Raw genomic sequence first — 19743 nt, forward strand, 5'->3', positions numbered from 1 at the left:
GCATACACTTGTGGAAAGTGTAATTTAGGGTACCAAAGGTACCGGAACATTACACCCCCACTTTTTAAGAAACTCTGCCAAGAACTTGATAGTTGGATGGATCTGCCTCTTTCGCTCTTGGGTCGGTGTCACTTGGTTAAGATGGTCAGTTTTGCCCGTCTTTTATATCCGATGCAAACAATTCCTCTGCTGATTAAACATAAGGACATTAAACAAATCAATAAAGCCATTTCTAAATTTCTTTGGAAGGGTAAACGACCACGTATCTCATTTCATAAACTACACCTTCCCAGGAGCGAAGGGGGCATAAACCTGCCAGATGTTAGGCTTTATAATCTCTCTTGTTTGCTCAGAATAGCCTTGGACTGGGTCTCTAAAACGTCACAATACTCTAATTATGCATTAGAATCACAGATGTCAACACCCTACTTACTATCAGCACTATTGCACACCAAGTGGAAATCAATGCCACCCCATCTTCAGCATAACATCTTGTTGAGAGACACAGTGGTAGCGTGGAGAGAAACCAGGAAGCTACTCCACCTCCCCCTACATGTCTCCAAACATTTGCCAATAGGAACACCATTGGCGACTAAAGTCCTACTGGATCGCTTTCATCTGCCAGCGTCCCAGACTTTTTCTGTCCTCCAATGCTTCAGCTTTCTTCACCCCTCTCACAAGGAATCCCCCCGGAGGTTCCAGGACCCTCTTACGGACCCACTCCTGGCCACGGGAAAATACAGTATATCGGATATCTACAAACCGTTTCAACGACTGTCTTCTTACCGACACGCCTCCTCTTCAGCAACCAACTGGACTAAGGACTTTCCGATAAAGGACATGGTACATAAGATCTTTGAGGGCTACAAAAAGACTTTACGTCTGACACCCAATGAAGCCTGGAGGGAAACTCAGCTAAAAATCCTTCATAGAGCACACATCCCTTTCCTCTCCACCAAAGACAACCCACAAGGCAGTATATGCCCGTACTGCAAAGCTACTAGGCCCAGCCTCCACCATCGTTTTTGGGCATGTTCGTATATATCCGTCTTTTGGGACCAAGTGCTCTCTTTCATTAAAAGTATTACCCTCATCCAGCTCCCGAAAGACCCTCTCCTCCTCATATTTGGATATTGGGACAAACAACTTCAGATATGGACAGACCGTTCACCACCACACCCTCGTTTGTGGATTCTTACGTGTTTACTTGTGGCTCGTAGAGCTATCCTTGCTAATTGGATTTCTCCGGCGAGCCCTTCTCTATCGCAGAACTCTCAGGAATTACATAATCTTCTCCTCAAGGACCGTCTCAATACGGATTTTAATCTTGAATCATCCTCTGATCGCTTTAATCTTAAATGGCAGGACTACCAGAAATCGCTGCCCAGGGATGTGACCTCTGACCCCGTCAATACAACTTTTCGGTACACGCTCCCTGGTCAGGATTAGTAGCAATAAGCAGGTTGGGTTTATTGTCTAAACTCCACCCTTTCCCCCCCCCATTGTCCTACTCCTTGTTCCAGGTTTTGCCCCTCCTCCTCCTTCCACTAGTGGGTTACACTTTTTAGGGGTTTACTATGGTCCATCCAACTAGGATTCTAGTATGTTTGTATTGTTGTACCGACCCTATAATGTTGTTATGATTTATTTCTGCATACAACCTCCTGAGTTATTGAAAAAAAAAAAATGTTGTTCACCATTTTCCTGCATTTCCTATGTATCGTGGATTTGTTTTCAATAAAATTTGTGAAAAAAAAAAAAATTACAAACTTAAAGGGGAATTTTCTTTTTTTTCCCCCTTCATAGCCTGCAGCAGAGCTGACTGACATAAGACACTGCTGTGTTCACATGTGCTATTGAGTGATTTTCAATTTTATACACTTTTTTCTATTCCACTATTCAATATACACCCTTTTGGGTTAAAAAAAATGAAATTGTGGCATAGTCTGTACTAATCTATTAAAAAATTACAATACTTAAAGGGGAATTTTCTTTTTTTTTCCCCTTCATAGCCTGCAGCAGAGCTGACTGACATAAGACACTGCTGTGTTCACATGTGCTATTGAGTGATTTTCAATTTTATACACTTTTTTCTATTCCACTATTCAATATACACACTTTTGGGTTAAAAACAATTAAATTGTGGCATAGTCTGTACTAATCCATTTAAAAATTACAAACTTAAAGGGAAATTTTCTTTTTTTTTTCCCTTCATAGCCTGCAGCAGAGCTGACTAACATAAGACACTGCTGTGTTCACATGTGCTATTGAGTGATTTTCAATTTTATACACTTTTTTCTATTCCACTATTCAATATACACCCTTTTGGGTTAAAAAAATTAAATTGTGGCATAGTCTGTACTAATCTATTTAAAAATTACAAACTTAAAGGGGAATTTTCTTTTGTTTTTCCCTTCATAGCCTGCAGCAGAGCTGACTGACATAAGGCACTGCTGTGTTCACATGTGCTATTGAGTGATTTTCAATTTTATACACTTTTTTCTATTCCACTATTCAATATACATCCTTTTGGGTTAAAAAAAATTAAATTGTGGCATAGTCTGTACTAATCTATTTAAAAATTACAAACTTAAAGGGGAATTTTCTTTTTTTTTCCCTTCATAGCTTGCAGCAGAGCTGACTGACATAAGACACTGCTGTGTTCACATGTGCTATTTAGTGATTTTCAATTTTATACACTTTTTTCTATTCCACTATTCAATATACACCCTTTTGGGTTAAAAAAAATTAAATTGTGGCATAGTCTGTACTAATCTATTTAAAAATTACAATACTTAAAGGGGAATTTTCTTTTTTTTTTCCCTTCATAGCCTGCAGCAGAGCTGACTGACATAAGACACTGCTGTGTTCACATGTGCTATTGAAAAATCACCAATTTTATATCATATTTTCTATTCCGCTATTCAATCTACACCCTTGGGGTAAAAAGAATGAAATTGCGGGATAGTCTGTATCGGTACGTGTGAGATACACCTTTCCAATTTTTGGGGCGCATCTTACACCGCCAAGGATTGCAGGGTGTTTCAGTTTGCCTCCTGCCTGTTCCGAACTCCTCCTACTCCTCATCCTGCCTTTGGGGTACAAAAAATAGTAATCAGGGCCTAGTCTGGGTCTGTACGTGTGAGATAGATACACCTTTTGATATCATATTTTCTATTCTGCTATTCAATCTACACCCTTGGGGTAAAAAGAATTAAATTGCGGCATAGTCTGTATCGGTATGTGTGAGATACACCTTTCCAATTTTTGGGGCACATCTTACACTGCCGAGGATTGCAGGGTGCTTCAGTTTGCCTCCTGCCTGTTCTGAACTCCTCCTACTCCTCATCCTGCCTTTGGGGTACAAAAAATAGTAATCGGGGCCTAGTCTGGGTCTGTACGTGTGAGATAGATACCCCTTTTGATATCATATTTTCTATTCCGCTAGAATAGGAATAGAAAATATGATATCATATTGCCTCCTGTTCCGAACTCCTCCTACTCCTCATCCTCATCCTGCCTTTAGGGTACAAAAAATTGTAATCGGGGCCTAGTCTGTGTTTGTACGTGTGAGATACACTGTTTTATAAAAATTTTTCTATTCCGTTATTCAATCTACTCCCTTTGGGGTAAATAGAATTAAATTGCGGCATAGTCTGTATCGGTACGTGTGAGATACACCTTCCAATCTTTTGGGGCGCATCTTCCACCGCTGAGGATTGCAGGGTGCTTCAGTTTGCCTCCTGTTCCGAACTCCTCCTACTCCTCATCCTCATCCTGCCTTTAGGGTACAAAAAATTGTAATCGGGGCCTAGTCTGTGTTTGCACGTGTGAGATACACCGTTTTATAAATGTTTTTCTATTCCGCTATTCAATCTACACCCTTTGGGGTAAAAATAATTAAATTGCGGCATAGTCTGTATCGGTACGTGTGAGATACACCTTCCAATCTTTTGGGGCGCATCTTCCACCGCCGAGGATTGCAGGGTGCTTCAGTTTGCCTCCTGTTCCGAACTCCTCCTACTCCTCATCCTCATCCTGCCTTTAGGGTACAAAAAATTGTAATCGGGGCCTAGTCTGTGTTTGTACATGTGAGATACACCGTTTTATAAAATTTTTTCTATTCCGCTATTCAATCTACACCCTTTGGGGTAAATAGAATTAAATTGCGGCATAGTCTGTATCGGTATGTGTGAGATACACCTTCCAATCTTTTGGGGCGCATCTTCCACCGCCGAGGATTGCAGGGTGCTTCAGTTTGCCTCCTGTTCCGAACTCCTCCTACTCCTCATCCTCATCCTGCCTTTAGGGTACAAAAAATTGTAATCGGGGCCTAGTCTGTGTTTGTACGTGTGAGATACTCCGTTTTATATCCTTTTTTCTATTCCGCTATTCAATATACACCCTTTTGGGGTGAAAAAAATTAAATTTGAGTCATACTTTGCATATTTGACTGTGAGATACACCCGTTGTATTTGTATGCTGTTTTTCTATTCCGCTATTTAATAAACACCCTTTTGGGGTAAAAAAAATTAAATTGCGGCATAGTTTGCATATTTGACTGTGAGATACACCCGTGCGATACTGTTGTTGTTTTGTTCCGCTATTCAATAAACACCTTTCTAGGGCAAGATCATTAATTACAGAAATATGAGGAGACCGTCAAATAGGGGCCGTGGCCTGGGTCGTGGTGCTGCTGGTAGAGCTCCTGTTGCAAGGAGAGGATGTGGTCGATCTGTGCCAGCTACACGCATAAGTGAAAAGCCTTCCTCAAGTGTGAGTAGGCGACAGAACCTGCAGCAGTATTTGGTAGGGCATCATGCGCCTCTAGGAGTGATGAGGCCAGAAGAAGTACAGGCGATAGTAGATTGGGTTGCTGACAGTGCCTCCAGTTCCTTCACATTGTCTCCCACCCAGTCTACTGCAGAAAGGTCAGAGTTGGCACCTGCAGCCAATGTCCAACCGTCTTTCACCTCAGATCAGATCGCAAATCAGGCAAGCAGTCTGAGCCCCAAGTCATGCAGCAGTCTCTTCTTCTTTTTGATGACTCTGTCAGCAGGGTTTCCCAGGGCCATCCACCTAGCCCTGCCCCAGAAGTGGAAGAGATTGAGTGCAGCGATGCCCAACCACTTATTTCTCAAGATGAGTACATGGAAGGACCATCGCAGCACGTCTCCGATGATGACATAACGCAGGTTCCAACTGCTGCGGCACTCAGAATTGTGGAGACTGACAAGGAGGGCAGGGGTGAAGATGATGTGGAGGACGATGAGGTCCTCGACCCCACATGGAATGAAGGTCATGCAGGTGACCTGAGTAGTTTGGAGGAAGAGGCGGTGGTCGCACAGAGCCACCAGCACAGCAGAAGAGGGAGCAGGGTGCAGATGCGGAGCGGCCGTGCCCTAGACACTACTCCTGCTACTGCCCAACGCAGCAAGGGACCGAGCGCACCAAAGCCAGCTCAAAGGCCGCCCCGGCCGATGTTCGTCCATCACTACCCAGAAGAGCAATGGATAGGAGCATGCATCTGCCAGTTCAAAAACGTAAATTTTGCGATCATAAGCTATCAAGTTGTATACTGCAAAGGACAGCTACACGCTCGACCTGTCAAAAATCTGACGTGTTGGTGTAGATCAAACACCTATAATTGTTGACTGTAGGGGGGGGGAGAGGGGGGAATATACAGGCAACATCTTCCCACTTCTCACTGAGATAGATCATCAGTTAGAAGAAGCAGAATACGCCCCTCTAATTCCACTAAAAAACAGTGGTTCAGAGAAGAAATTTATATATGCCGCCTCCCCCTTGAGTGTGATGGCAGATTAATGTATCAAGGAGGCATATCAGTTTCTAATATCTAGTACAGTAGGAGGGTAGTATTGATCTTAATCACAGCAAGCTGTGTGAGGTGTTTGTATTCTGGTAGCTCACAGTTGAGAGCCAAATGTTGGCTATTGTAGTCTGTGCCTAATGTACATTAGGACCCCGGGGTATAACATAAGGGCATACGTTGCATACTGGTCAAGCTATATTCTGTCAGGAGGAACCAGTGCTTGCCTTTGAGGAGGAACACATCTCAATATTAGTGTAAAAAGGTAAAATAGAAGATTTAATAAAATGATGACTGGGACTCTAATAAGCATCAGAGTCCTCTGTTACCAACTATTAAGCAAGTATAGAGAAAGCATGGCTCTAGACATTTTAGCCTCAGTGGGGGAATGGCAAGATACACATGTTGGTCCGCCTCCCAAACAGAGCCCAGCCTCTCTCCCGTCTCTCTCTCCTCAGTGCCCAAGGAAAGTTTCTGGCAACATTAAGAAGCAAATAAATATGTTTAGGGGGTACATTCTAACATTATGTATTAGTTAAGAGGTTAGAAGGCAGAATGGGGCTATCTCCTGGGGTCAGTGTGTCCAATTCTCTGCTTTAACTTGTATGAGAGTTAGAGACTGTGAGCTGGTGTGCCAGCAGTTTTAACGAGGCATATTCTGAGGTGCTGGTCAGCAAACGTATTGTAGAGTCATGTAGCGTGCACCGCAAAGTTACTGCTATTTGCGGACAAGGGCGCGCTAGTGAAGCATGATATGGTATTACCTTTGCACAATTCAGTTTTAGGATCAGTGGAATGGAGTCATTCTCGGACTCCCTTTGGGTATCGTAAGATGAAGAGGATGTCCTATGTCATTGATCGCCACGACCAGTTCAAACCTAATGAACAAAGCAAAACAAAACGGTCCACCGCAGGTTCTGTGTTACTTACAGGTTAGTTGTTGAAGGTCAAGTGTTCGAGTTCGAGTTTAGGGCTCTTGACAATCCCCTCAGGGAGTAGCAGCCGACCCAGGGCTATGATTAGGCAAGTCTTAGTGTGCTGCCCGGTCCTTAGGTGAAGTGAGATTCAGTCTATGTCTTCTGCAGCCTTGACGTTGTGCTTTCAGAGAAGAGTTGTGAGAAACTGGACGCCAGGGCTCAGACAGGAAGTAGAATGCATACCAATCCGGCAAGTTGAGCTGTTCACAGAAGGCTTGCAAGTCCTCTGGCATGTGTAGCCTTGGCCTCTAGTGGAGGAGGAGAGACAGAATGGAAATTTCCATTTGTGTTTAATATTGCCTGAGCTTAGTGCCTCCAGCAGGGGGCATAGCATATGTCTATTCTGTAAGGTGATTTGAAAAAGGTCCTGGAACAGTTTAATCTCTGCACAATTGTAAAGAATATAGCCTATTTCTCTTGACTTGTGGAGTATTTACTCTTTGAGAGGAAAGTTCACAACATAATACAACATCCCTCGGAGGTTCACTGTCCCGGGGTTGGGGCCTCAGGGCACGGTGCATACACTCCATTTGAAAGGGAAAGTCTGCTGGGTGGTCAAGTAGGTCATTAAAGATGGCGCAAATTGCTTGTGGAAGTGCAGCAGAATTAATCGCTTCAGATACCCCCCTTACCCTGATATAATGCCTCCGGCCCTTGTTGTCTAAGTCCTCCACATGGCGGTGTAGATCAAAGAGGTGAGACAATTGGGTGTCATAAGTTCTTTGGATTTATTAGATAGCTTCAGCGTGAACTTGTGAGGTCTGTTCTACACCTGTGAGGCAGTGTGCTACCACTTGGATATCTGACTTAAGATCAGATATGTCAGCCATGAGCTACCTTCTGTATGTCAACAGCTACCTTCTGTAGATCTAACAGGCTTGGATGTTGGTTTGGATGCTGGCAGCGTGTTTCGTCTCCATCCATTTAAGACTCGGATCCGCTGCTTGATGAATCTGGGGTCAGGGCCTGTGAAGCCGCATGCTGGGTAGAACGTTGGGTCCGGAACAGCTCAGGAATATTTTTGCTGAGCTGAGTCTTGGTGTCTTTGGATGTGCAGGGTGTAGAGGCACTTGATTTGCCCATGGCTGAAAGTGGTTAGGGGCTCCAAAAACCGCCATATTGTATCCTCGATGTGCAGAAGCTCTTGTCTCACGCGGCAATCTTGGTTCCTTGCCAAATCCCCCCCCCCCCCCCATAACTTCACTATTTGACATGATGATCTTTACTTTGACAGCTATGAAAGCCAAAAATAACTGAATATAGAACATCCAGAAAACTTAAAATAATAATGGTTAGGGAAAAAATGTATATAGTATATTGTATTAGTATTTATTACATATATTTATTTTATTTGTTTCTCCTATTTTTTTTTCTTTTTTACTGTTCACTGGGACCTAAGTAACTTAATTTTTTGTTCTTTATTCCTTTCATCTACAGCATGTTTTTGGAATGACAAGAAACATATTCTTATCTTCATTGAAATATCTTAGCTGTCTCCTGACTCCTGTATGTGCATAACAGTTGATAATTAAAAACCCCATAGTAATGTGAAAAATATGATTCTGTGCAGTCCCATAGTGTGTACGGTTATAGTTCCCCTTTTTTTATTTTTTTCTGCAAAGGTGAACAAACACTTCAAAAAAGCTCCTACCTGTTGGAAATTCCTTACTTTTATGGCATATTAAAGTGGCTGTAAAGGCTGAAGGTTTTTTACCTTCATGCATTCTAAAAACCTTCTGTGTGCTGGTCCTAATACTCACCTGAGCCCCCTCTCAATCCAGGGATGTGCATGAGAGCCTCAAGTGTCCCAGGTCTCTCTCTCTTTTCATTGGTGGTCAATCACAGACAGCGAGCCAATTAGGAGAGACCTGGGGGTGGGGTGAAGCCATGGCTCTATATGTCTTATGGATGCATAGAGCGGGGCTCGGGAGTGAGCACGCTCAAGTGCCCCAAAACAAGTGGCTTGCTATTGGGAGCACTGGTCAAGGGTGGCGAGTGGGGGGACCCAAGAAGAAGAGAAAACCATTGCACAGAACCGGTATGACATGGTTGTAATTTAAAAAAAAAATGCAATATTGTTTTTAATGTTTAATTATTTTTAGTTTTGTTGAGTTATTTTATTTACAAGTGTTTTATTTGCTAGTGATTTTAAGTAGCTGATTTTTTTTTTTTTGTAAAACTATTTTTGGCAGAAGCTCATGCCCTTCACTAAAATCCTTTGCATGCAGAAAAACACTGTGCTGAGGCTGCTAACATGAATAAGAGGATGAAATAATCAGTTTTTAATGGATGCTCCACTCAACACCTGCAGTGATGTCACTCCTCCCTGGGGATCCTTAACACTGAAGGTACATTCATGCGTCTCTTGTTTATTCCCAGTTATATCCTGAGATTTCTCTCTCTCCTAAAACACATTGCCAAAAGCATTGCCTCATCTTTAGAAATAAAAATGAAAGTACAATTATTTTTCTTGTTCATTCAATTTCTTTTTTGAGGTAAGTCACTTCCACCTGAGAGGCATCATTTCAAGAATTAACAGACATATTATGCATGTAATGAGATTTGCACTAAAATACCCTAGTGGTGATGAATTATATCTGCTACCACGCAGCATGCTGTTCACCTGCATTTACTTAAGTGAGAAATAAAATCACCTATTTACAAAAAAAAAAAAAATCTTGATACGTTACAAAGTGTCTCTCTGGCAGAAAATTAAATCAGTACAATTGAAGTGGAAAAGGAAACTTTTAGTCACTTTGCTCCTGTCTTCAAGGCACTTTCTGGCACCAATGTTCTTGAATTTTGTCAAAAAAGATTGGTGTCTTTCAGATTCTCTCCAAAAAATGTATAACTCAGTGAAAAATGAAAGCTTCACTGCACCTTTGAGGTTAATTAACAAATGTCACATATTTTTGGAGTGCTGCAGGACATTATAACATAATGTGATCTTCAAGAGTTCGCTAGAATGGTAATGCTTGGTTCAAATATTCTCTACAATCTCAGGAAAACCAAGAGAAGGAGCATAGTTGTATCTATGTATAGGCACTGTGCAGTGTGGCAGTATACATTGTGAATGCGCCCTGTACTGTTGGAAGAGGTACAAACATACAGTATCTCACAAAAGTAAATACACCCCTCACATTTTTGTAAATATTTTATTACCGTATTTTCCGGCGTATAAGACAACTGGGCGTATAAGACGACCCCCCTAATTTTCAAGTTAAAACATAGGTTTTGGGCTATACTCGCCGTATAAGACTACCCCCTTTACAAAGCAAGGCAACACCATTGAAAAACATCAGATTTCTCATAGATCTCCAAGGTACCCAAAGTACTGTAATACATGTAATCTCTCATAATATCTCCAAGGTACCCTAAGTATAAGTATTACCAGTAGATGTAATCTCAAGACGCTGGCTGTGTGGGAGACCTGTACCGGTATACTGTATGTGCCGTAGCTTCGGCTACATACAGTATACCGCGCTGAGCCAATCACAGTGAGCGATGTATTCTATTATTGAATGCAAAGCCTGCTCGGATTGGCAGAGTCAGAGAGGTGGGCTGATGTTACTACACCAATACAAGCAGGCTTTGCATTCAATAATAGAATACATCGCTCAGAGTGATACACTGTATGTAGCCGAAGCTACGGTACATACGGTATACCGGTACAGGATTCCCACACAGCCAGCACCTTGAGAGATTACATCTACCGGTAATACTTATACTTAAGTTACCTTGGAGATATTATACTCGGCGTATAAGACGACCCCCCCCCATTTTTGGGGGATTTTTTTGAGGTTCAAAAGTAGTCTTATACGCCAGAAAATACAGTATATCTTTTCATGTGACAACACTGAAGAAATAACACTTTTCTACAATGTAAAGCAGTGAGTGTACAGCTTGTATAACAGTGTAAATTTGCTGTCCCCTCAAAATAACTCAACACACAGCCATTAATGTCTAAACTGCTGGCAAAAAAAGTGAGTACCCCCTAAGTTAAAATGTCCAAATTGGGCCCAATTAGCCATTTTCCATCCCTGGCGTCATGTGACTCGTTAGTGTTGCAAGGTCTCAGGTGTGAACGAGGAGCAAGTGTGTTAAATTTGGTGTTATTGCTCTCACTTTCTCATACTGGTCACTGGAAGTTCAACATGGCACCTCATGGCAAAGAACTCTCTGAGGATCTGAAAAAAAAAAGAATTGTTGCTCTACATAAAGATGGCCTAGGCTAAAAGAAAATTGCCAAGACCCTGCAACTGAGCTGAAGCAGCACAGTGGTCAAGACCGTACAGCAGTTTAACAAGACAGGTTGCACTCAGAACAGGCCTTGCCATGGTTGACCAAAGAAGTTGAGTGCACGTGCTCAGCGTCATTTCCAGAGGTTGTCTTTGGGATGGGAAATAGACATATAAGTGCTGCCAGCATTGCTGCAGAGGTTGAAGGGGTGGAGTGGTCAGCCTGTCAGTGCTAAGACCATACGCCACACACTGCATCAAATTGGTCTGCATGGCTGTTGTCCCAGAAGGAAGCCTCTTCTAAAGATGATGCACAAAAAAGCCCACAAACAGTTTACTGAAGACAAGCAGACTAGGACATGGATTACTGGAACCATGTCCTGTGGTCTAAAGAGTCCAAGATAAACTTATTTGGTTCAGATGGTGTCAAGCGTGTGTGGCGGCAACCAGATGAGGAGTACAAAGACAAGTGTGTCTTGCCTACAGTCAATCATGGTGGTGAGAGTATCATGGTCTGGGGCTCCATGAATGCTGCCTGCACTGGGGAACTACAGTTCATTGAGGGAAACATGAATGCCAACATATACTGTGACATACTGAAGCAGAGCATGATCGCCTCCCTTTAGAGACTGGGGCGCAGGGCAGAAGTCCAACATGATAACGACCCTAAACACACCTCCAAGATGACCACTGGATTGCTAAAGAAGATGAGGGTAAAGATGACGGACTGGCAAAGCATGTCTCCAGACATTCTGGAGTCTATTGAACATCTGTGGAGCATCTATAGAGACAAAAACGGTACTGTGTAATCAGTGCTGCCCACCAGTGCCCATTATTGCCCACTAGTGCCGCCTAGCAGTGCTTATCAGTGCCACCCATCAGTACCGATCAGTGCCGCCTATCAGTGCCCATCAGTGCCACCTATCAGTGCCCATCAGTGCCGCATATCAGTGCCCATCAGTGCTGCCCATCAGTGCCCAGCAATGCTGCATATCAGTGCTACCAAATCAGTGCCACCCCATCAGTGACTCCTCATCAGTGCCTATCAGTGCCCATTAGTGCAGGAAAAAACTTATCTATTTACAAAATTCTATAACATACAAAAAAAAAAACTTTTTTTTATTTTCAAACTTTTCAGTCTTTTTTTATTTGTTTACTGCTGGTGGGTACTGCTGGCTGGTACTGCTGATGGGTACTGCTGGCTCCTCTGAGACACCAAAAGAGTGTGACAGGAGCAGTGCTGGAGGAAGCATGGGGCTGCAGTAGAGAGCTGAGCCGATGCTTACTGTATCGCTCCTGTCACAGGTAGATTGCATTTGATATCACTCCACCTGTGACAGGAGACGGAATTATACAGAAAGCATCGCCTCTGTTCTTCACAGTGATGCTCAGGGATGGTGGTCGAAATTCTGCAATCTGGGCTTACTGACCCGCCATTCCAGAGCAGGAGGTGGGATCCTGTTGGGGGGGCCCAGTATAATGTTGGGGGGGGGGCATGGCCCCCTCTGGCCCCCCTCCCCTAGTGACGCCAATGCTCAAAGACAAAAGAGTTCACCATTTAAAAAAAAATGTAATCCAATTTTTTTTTTTTTTTTTTAAACTCTCCCCGTGTTATATGCAAGTCCCAATGCATTTTACTCCATTTGAAGGTTACTTCTAGGGTGCCTTAACTTAAGCTATAATTTATTCTTTGCTATATATGCTCCAACATGGAGGCTGTCAGAGATTAGCATTAGGGATCCAACTACGCAGAGGGGCTCTGATGAGATTGAGATGAGTGTGATTTCCACATATATTTGCAACCAAAACCTCTGGTTTTACCATAAATCATGTGTATTAGTGTCATTTGTTTATTTTTTTTCACATATAAGATATTATATTTACATTTTTTCCTGACAGTTACATTTAGTAAATTAATACTAATCCTCACTGTGCACTAAAAGTTGCACAAGCATACACAGTATTATATTTCAGTAAGAATCCAGCCAAAACATTTTTTTTAGTTTATTTGTTACCTTCATCAAGTTTTTATCACTCTGTTAGGGGAGATTTGGCCAGTTGTGTCACCAAGACAGGAAGTGAGAGGAAACAATAGGAGTTAGAAGGAAATCTCCCCAAAGTGAATGTAAAACCTCCACTAAGGCTGGCCATACATGTTCAATTTTCTTGTACAATTTTCTGTTAGATTTACCACAAACCACATAATATGAGGTCAAAGCTAGACAACACTTTCACCTGTGTCCAATCAGGTAGGCCTCTGTACTACATAGTTGAAGGTAAAGCCCCGTACACACGCACAGATTGTTAACCAACTGATCGGCCAACTTTTGTCCAGTGTTGTTTGTTGGTTGAAATGTGCTCTAGACTTGCACTGGACTTTTGTTGGCCAACAAAAACCAACTTCAGAAGTGATGTCATGTGATGGTTGACTTTCAGTGTGTTTTTTCTTCTCTGAGCATGCCCAGTCTTGCTCATCTGATTTTTGTCTGCCGAAATCTGTACTGACTGAGGAACAATCGGCCGTTCTTTGTTGGCCAACAAAAATGTTATAGCATGCACACCAGATTTTTTTCGGACAAAAATTCGCAGTTGGTTGTCGGAAGCATCATACTAACAAGCCTACAATCGTCAGATCGGACGTTGGCCAACAATTTACGGCCAACAATCTGTGCGTGTGTACAGGGCTTTAATTTCAAGAAAATTGTACAGAAAATTGTAAGAAAATTGTATAATGTATGGCCAGGCTTAAGGCCCATACACACTATAAGATTTTCTGAAGACTTTTTCCTTTAGACTTACCAAAACCATTTAATATAAGGTCAAACCTAAACACTTTCAATTTGTATGCAATCTGGCAGGCCCTTGCACTACATAGAAAATGTAAATCTGAAGGAAATCTACCAACAAAAGTTGGATAGTGTGTATCCAGCTTTAGTTGTCAATAGAACAGGTGCCCCCACTGGTTGATTTCCACACCTGTCCTATTATGGTGACTTCTGTAAAACTTTGGAATTCCCATTGCTTTCTGTCCCAGTCACACTGATCACAAGGTCAAATAGAGAGGGTGGATCTTCCTAGTAGTAAAACAGACAGCAAAAGAAACTGTACAAAGTTTTATTCCTTCCACATCGTATCTGAATATTTAAAAGAAAATTAAAACAGAATACAGGAAAACCTTGGATTGCGAGCATAGCTAGTTCCGGAAACGTGCTTGTAATCCAAAGCACTCTTATATCAAAGCTAATTTTCCCATAAAAAATAATGCAAACTCAGATGGTTCATTCCACAACCATTTGTTTATAAGTCCTTCAGTTTATAGTCCATATAAAAAGATTATAGCAATGTGAAAGGTTGTGTAACCATAAAATGTCCATCCACAAATGGCAGCCTCCACAAGGAGATTAGAAGCAAAATCCAGCTGGAGCTACAGAGTATAAAAGAGAAGAGAGGTGCCTCTAAGTGTAGCAATATGGTTACATTTAATGAAGGTTCAAACTTTAGCAACTAGTTGATGATTAAAAGAGGCACATCTAAGATTGCAGGAATCCGGGGTAAAGCTGTCCACATAGACAATCCTTCGCTCTGCTGGCTCTCACCACTGTCAGTCTGCAGTTGTGTCCCAAAAGACTACCCTGCAGAAGAGCGACCTGAAAACAAGGCTTGAAGTGCTGATGGAGCGCAGTGTGGAAGGGATGATGTCGATGGTGGTGCGGAGGATGGTCTATGTGCATAGCTTTATCCCGGATGCCTGCATACTTAGATGTGCCTGTTTTAATCATTATTAACCATGTGAGTTGCTGGATGTTGTACCTTCATTAAATTTAACCTTATTACTACACTTAGAGGCACCTCTCTTCTCATTTCTACTCAGTTGTGGCGTGATGCTACTTGTATATCAAGACATTGCTTGTTTATCAAGTCAAAATTTATAAAAAAATGTTGCTTGTCTTGCAAAATGCTCTCAAACCAAGTTACTCTCCACCCAAGGTTTTACTGTACTTCTTTAAACTTATACCCTACAGAGGTTTTTTTTTTTAGCATAGAAAATCTAGCCTAGAATGTCCTACTTTGGTGGGGCAGAGGATAAATGCGGGTAGAGGTAATAGTGGCACGCTGACTGTTGGGTGTGGCCAAACTGTGCCAACAGAGGGAGTGGCTTAAAGGGGTATGGTTAAGTAAAACCTGATCCTACTCTACTCTGGGTCAAGAGTGCATATTGCACAGAATGTAGGGGTTAGGAGAGCATAACAAACCATGCTGCATTACAAACAAGGTATAGTATTATAGAGGCTTTTTTGTTATAGTGGGCCTATGATAAATGCTCTTATTTTGCCCTCACTGTTAATGAACTCTTCAGACTCGTTCTGCACAGGGTAGTTCACCTTATTATGAATGTAGCACTGCATACCTACAGGAAAAAAGTAACAGTGATTTACAGAACCCTAAGTGACCGAATTAGGTTAAAAAAGCACAATAAACAGACTTGTTAGAATGACCCTCAAACAGCTGGTCATATGGTGCATTCATTTTTTTTTTCATATTTTGCACATCATAATCACAAGTAATCTACTGTTTTGTATTATTTATTTTCTGCAGTTTTAATTTATTGCAGATGTTTCCATTACATAGCTTAGTCAAAAAATTGAACAAACATGTAATTTATTTAAACTATTCTTATACACATATGGGAGTTTAGACTCCAATCTCTCCTCTGGTTTGTTTTGGCAAGCAATTGTAGAACTGCACAAGGCTTTGCACAATAAGAATTGGCTTATGTAATCATAATTCTCAATGCAAAGATGAATTTGCTGACACAAAGACATGAGAATTTCAGCAAAAAAACATCCTAGAGCATTATTTGCTGCTGCTAATGAATTCTGTTTAGCCTGAGAGAAGTGAGGACTAGGAATGAGACAAACACACCTAGGTTTGGTTCAAGGTGAGTTTGTGAAGCTTACCTAAATTCTGGTATCAAATTCAAACCCTATTGAAGTCAATGAGAGTTGAATGTTAAAAAAATTCATAATGGCTATTTTGTAGGCTACTAGGCATTGGATTTTTCAGTAAATGGCATAGGGGCTGGGCACCTCTTATCAAAGCATTTTTTTTAAATTCAGTTTGGCAGGGAGCAGTGATTTTAATTAAAAATGCAAAACCCCTTTAATTCATTTGCCTGGAATAATGCCCTTAGTGCCTGTGAAGTAGGCATTTGAACCACACAAAAAAATAAAAAACAAGAAAAAAGTGAGGTCCCCCTCAAAATCCATACCCTAATACCCCAACTGTCTCCCAGTACATGTTACTGGGGGGCCACTTCTGTTACCAAGGGGTGTTGCCCCTTCTTTGAATAGGCAGAGGATGTTTCTGTTGTCTGCCTCACCTCCACACCACTTACTGGAGTGTTTAAAGTGAAGAAGAAGCCTTCTCTGAGCTATATATACCCTTGTCTGGAATGTGTTCTATGCTAATCACTGTCCCTCACAAGTGGGTTCATCTCCCTATCACACACTCACCAGAAGCAGGTCAAAATGACATAGGGTTCCCTCACTCAAAATGGCTGCTGAAGTCTCTCAAAAATGTTGTGTCCAGTCAGATAACTTTCCTTTCTCAAATCACTAAACAAAGTCTCAAATGGACCAATTCCCTTGCAAGTCTCCCCTTGCGATAATGGCATTAGGATGCCTGCAGATGTGAAGGCTAACTGTAGCTGCCTACATAAAAAGTGTTGGTTTACCTGCTTTAAAATGTTATATGGAGTTAGGCTTCATTTGTTAGTCAGTTATGTAAAGTATATTTAAATCTACTTGCCCATCTAACACTAACTTTTCCACAGGTTGAGATTGCTGCTGTCTAAGGGTGACTATATTGCTCTTGCATAGATATGGTGGGGAGTGAGCATTGCTCCCCTAGGACAGGGTCTGTGTTATCTTCAGAATCCCCATTTGAATATAAAGATTAAAAATGCCTGGAAAAAAAAGAAGAAAACTAAAGAAGCTCCCACATCTAAGGACTGGTACAAATTTTTGTTTTTGTGGTTAGACACACTTCATATGTGCAGGTCTGATGGGAAAGCAGTGTATTGTTTTCTAATGAGAAATTGCTGATAGTAGAAATATACCCAATGAACACAATTATATTTATGTATTTTAGAAAAGAAACAGAGGAAGAAGATGCAAAATGCCTCCAAATGGCTCTTAGTTCCTAGATATAAAAAGTAGAACATAGAATCCTGCTGACTAAATAGATTTGATGTACTCTATTATGGTCATAAAAAAAACTTCCAATATTTAATATAAAGTGATATTAAAGCTTTATTTATTTTTTCATTAAAAAAATAAACATGGAATACTTACCTGCTCTGTGAAGCCCTGATCCCCCTATTCTTGGATTCCCTGCTGGTGCACCATGCTCCTCCTCTTTGGGAAGTTCCATTATTAAAAGCTGCTTTCCATGTGAGCATGCGGGCTCACTCCCAAGCCGCCCTGTCTGTGTCTATTGACACAGACGGAGAAACTTGGATCTGCCCCCGATCGCTTGGCACAGCATCTGATTGACAGCAGTGGGAGCCAATGTCTCCTGCTGTTATCAATCTGCTCAGGTATGAGGGAGACAGCGGCGAGAGCCACTGCTCTCAAACACATCACTGGATCGGATTGGGCTAAGGTAAGAAAAAGGAGGGCCTGAGGGGAAATTGGCAGCACAGAAGGTTTTTCACTTTAATACACAGAATGCATTAAGGTGAAAAACCTTAAGACTTTAGAACCACTTTAACAACAGTAAATACCACATAAGTGTGTTTCAGCTTATGGCCATGACGCACACAGGGTGATTTATAAAGGAGTGTCTATGTTGCTCTTGTCTGTTATAGGCTATATAATCTGCTTACTGCCTGCTGTCAATCACAAGGAGAAAGTGGACCTGATGTAAACTGTAAATAAACACACCACACTCTGACCATTCCTTTACCAAATAAAAAAAGAAAATGCCCCATGATGTAAATCCAATATGCAGACTAGTGTTGCAGATCTTCCTCAATCATAATGAATGACACCTGTAGACCAGCTAAAAGAAACAACACAACACCCCCCCCCCCCCGGCCAAATTAAAAATTCTCAGATGACAGCTGGTCAATTCAATTGACCAAATTTGGCCATGGCCATTGACCATATATAATCACTGATGTCAGCCAATATTCCCGCCCATTTTTTTACATTTAGCTGTCAATCTGGAACTTCTGGCTGACAGCTACATAGCCAGGCAGGCATAAATCACAGGATACTAGGTGTTTAAAAGGTTTTTATATATTTTTTGAATATACAGTAAATTAATGCCAGCTGGCAAATTGCACACTTGCAGGTGTGCAAACACAAACAATTGAACACATGTACACACACATACACACCTTCAATCATTCTGCACCTTTATATATATATATATATATATATATATATACAGTAACTCACAAATTGAGTACACCCCTCACATTTTTTGTAAATATTTTATTATATCTTTTCATGTGACAACACTGAAGAGATGACACTATGCTACAATGTAAAGTAGTACAGCTTTTATAACATTGTAAATTTTCTGTCCCCTCAAAATAACTCAACACACAGCCATTCATGTCTAAACCACTGGCAACAAAAGTGAGTACACCCCTAAGTGAAAATGTCCAAATTGGGCTGAATTAGCCATTTATCCTCCCTGGTGTCATGTGACTCGTTAGTGTTATAGGGTTTGTGTGTTGAGTTGTTTTGAAGGGACAGCAAATTTACACTGTGTTACAAGCTGTACACTCACTACTTTACATTGTAGCAAAGTGTCATTTCTTCAGTGTTGTCACATGAAAAGATATAATAAAATATTTACAAAAATGTGAGCGGTGTACTCACTTTTGTGAGTTACTGTAATTGCCACAGGAAGCATACTTTTTGCGTTTTGCACATAATAAGGTGAATTGCACTTAACCTTTTATTTATTTTATTTATTTATTACAGGTACTTATATAGTGCTGACAATTTATGCAGTGCTTAACATATACAGTATCTCAAAAATTGAGTACACTCCTTACATTTTTGTAAATTTTTTATTATATCTTTTCATGTGACAACACTGAAGAAATGACACTATGTTACATTGTAAAGTAGTGAGTTGTGAGCTTGTATAACAGTGTAAATTTGCTGTCCCCTCAAAATAACTCAACCCACAGCCATTAATGTCTAAACCGCTGGCAACAAAAGTGAGCACACCCCTAAGCGAAAATGACCAAATTGAGCCCAATTAGCCATTTTTTCTCCCTGGTGTCATGTGACTCATTAGTATTACAAGGTCTCAGGTGTGAATGGGGAGCAGGTGTGTTAAATTTGGTGTTATCGCTCTCACTCTCTCATACTAGTCACTGGAAGTTCAACATGGCACCTCATGGCAAAGGACTTCTTGAGGATCTGAAAAAAAAAGAATTGTTACTCTATTTAAAGATGGCCTAGGCTATAAGAAGCTTACCAAGACCCTGAAACTAAACTGCAGTACAGTAGCCAAGACCATACAGCAGTTTACCGGGACAGGTTTCTCTCAGAACAGGCCTCACCATGATCGACCAAAGAAGTTGAGTGCATGTGCTCAGCGTCATATCCAGAGGTTGTCTTCAAAAAATAGACAAATGAATGCTGCCAGCATTTCTGTAAAGGTTAAAGGGGTG

This window comes from Pelophylax lessonae, assembly GCF_965119305.1.
Source record: "Pelophylax lessonae genome assembly, chromosome: 3".
NCBI lineage: Eukaryota > Metazoa > Chordata > Amphibia > Anura > Ranidae > Pelophylax > Pelophylax lessonae.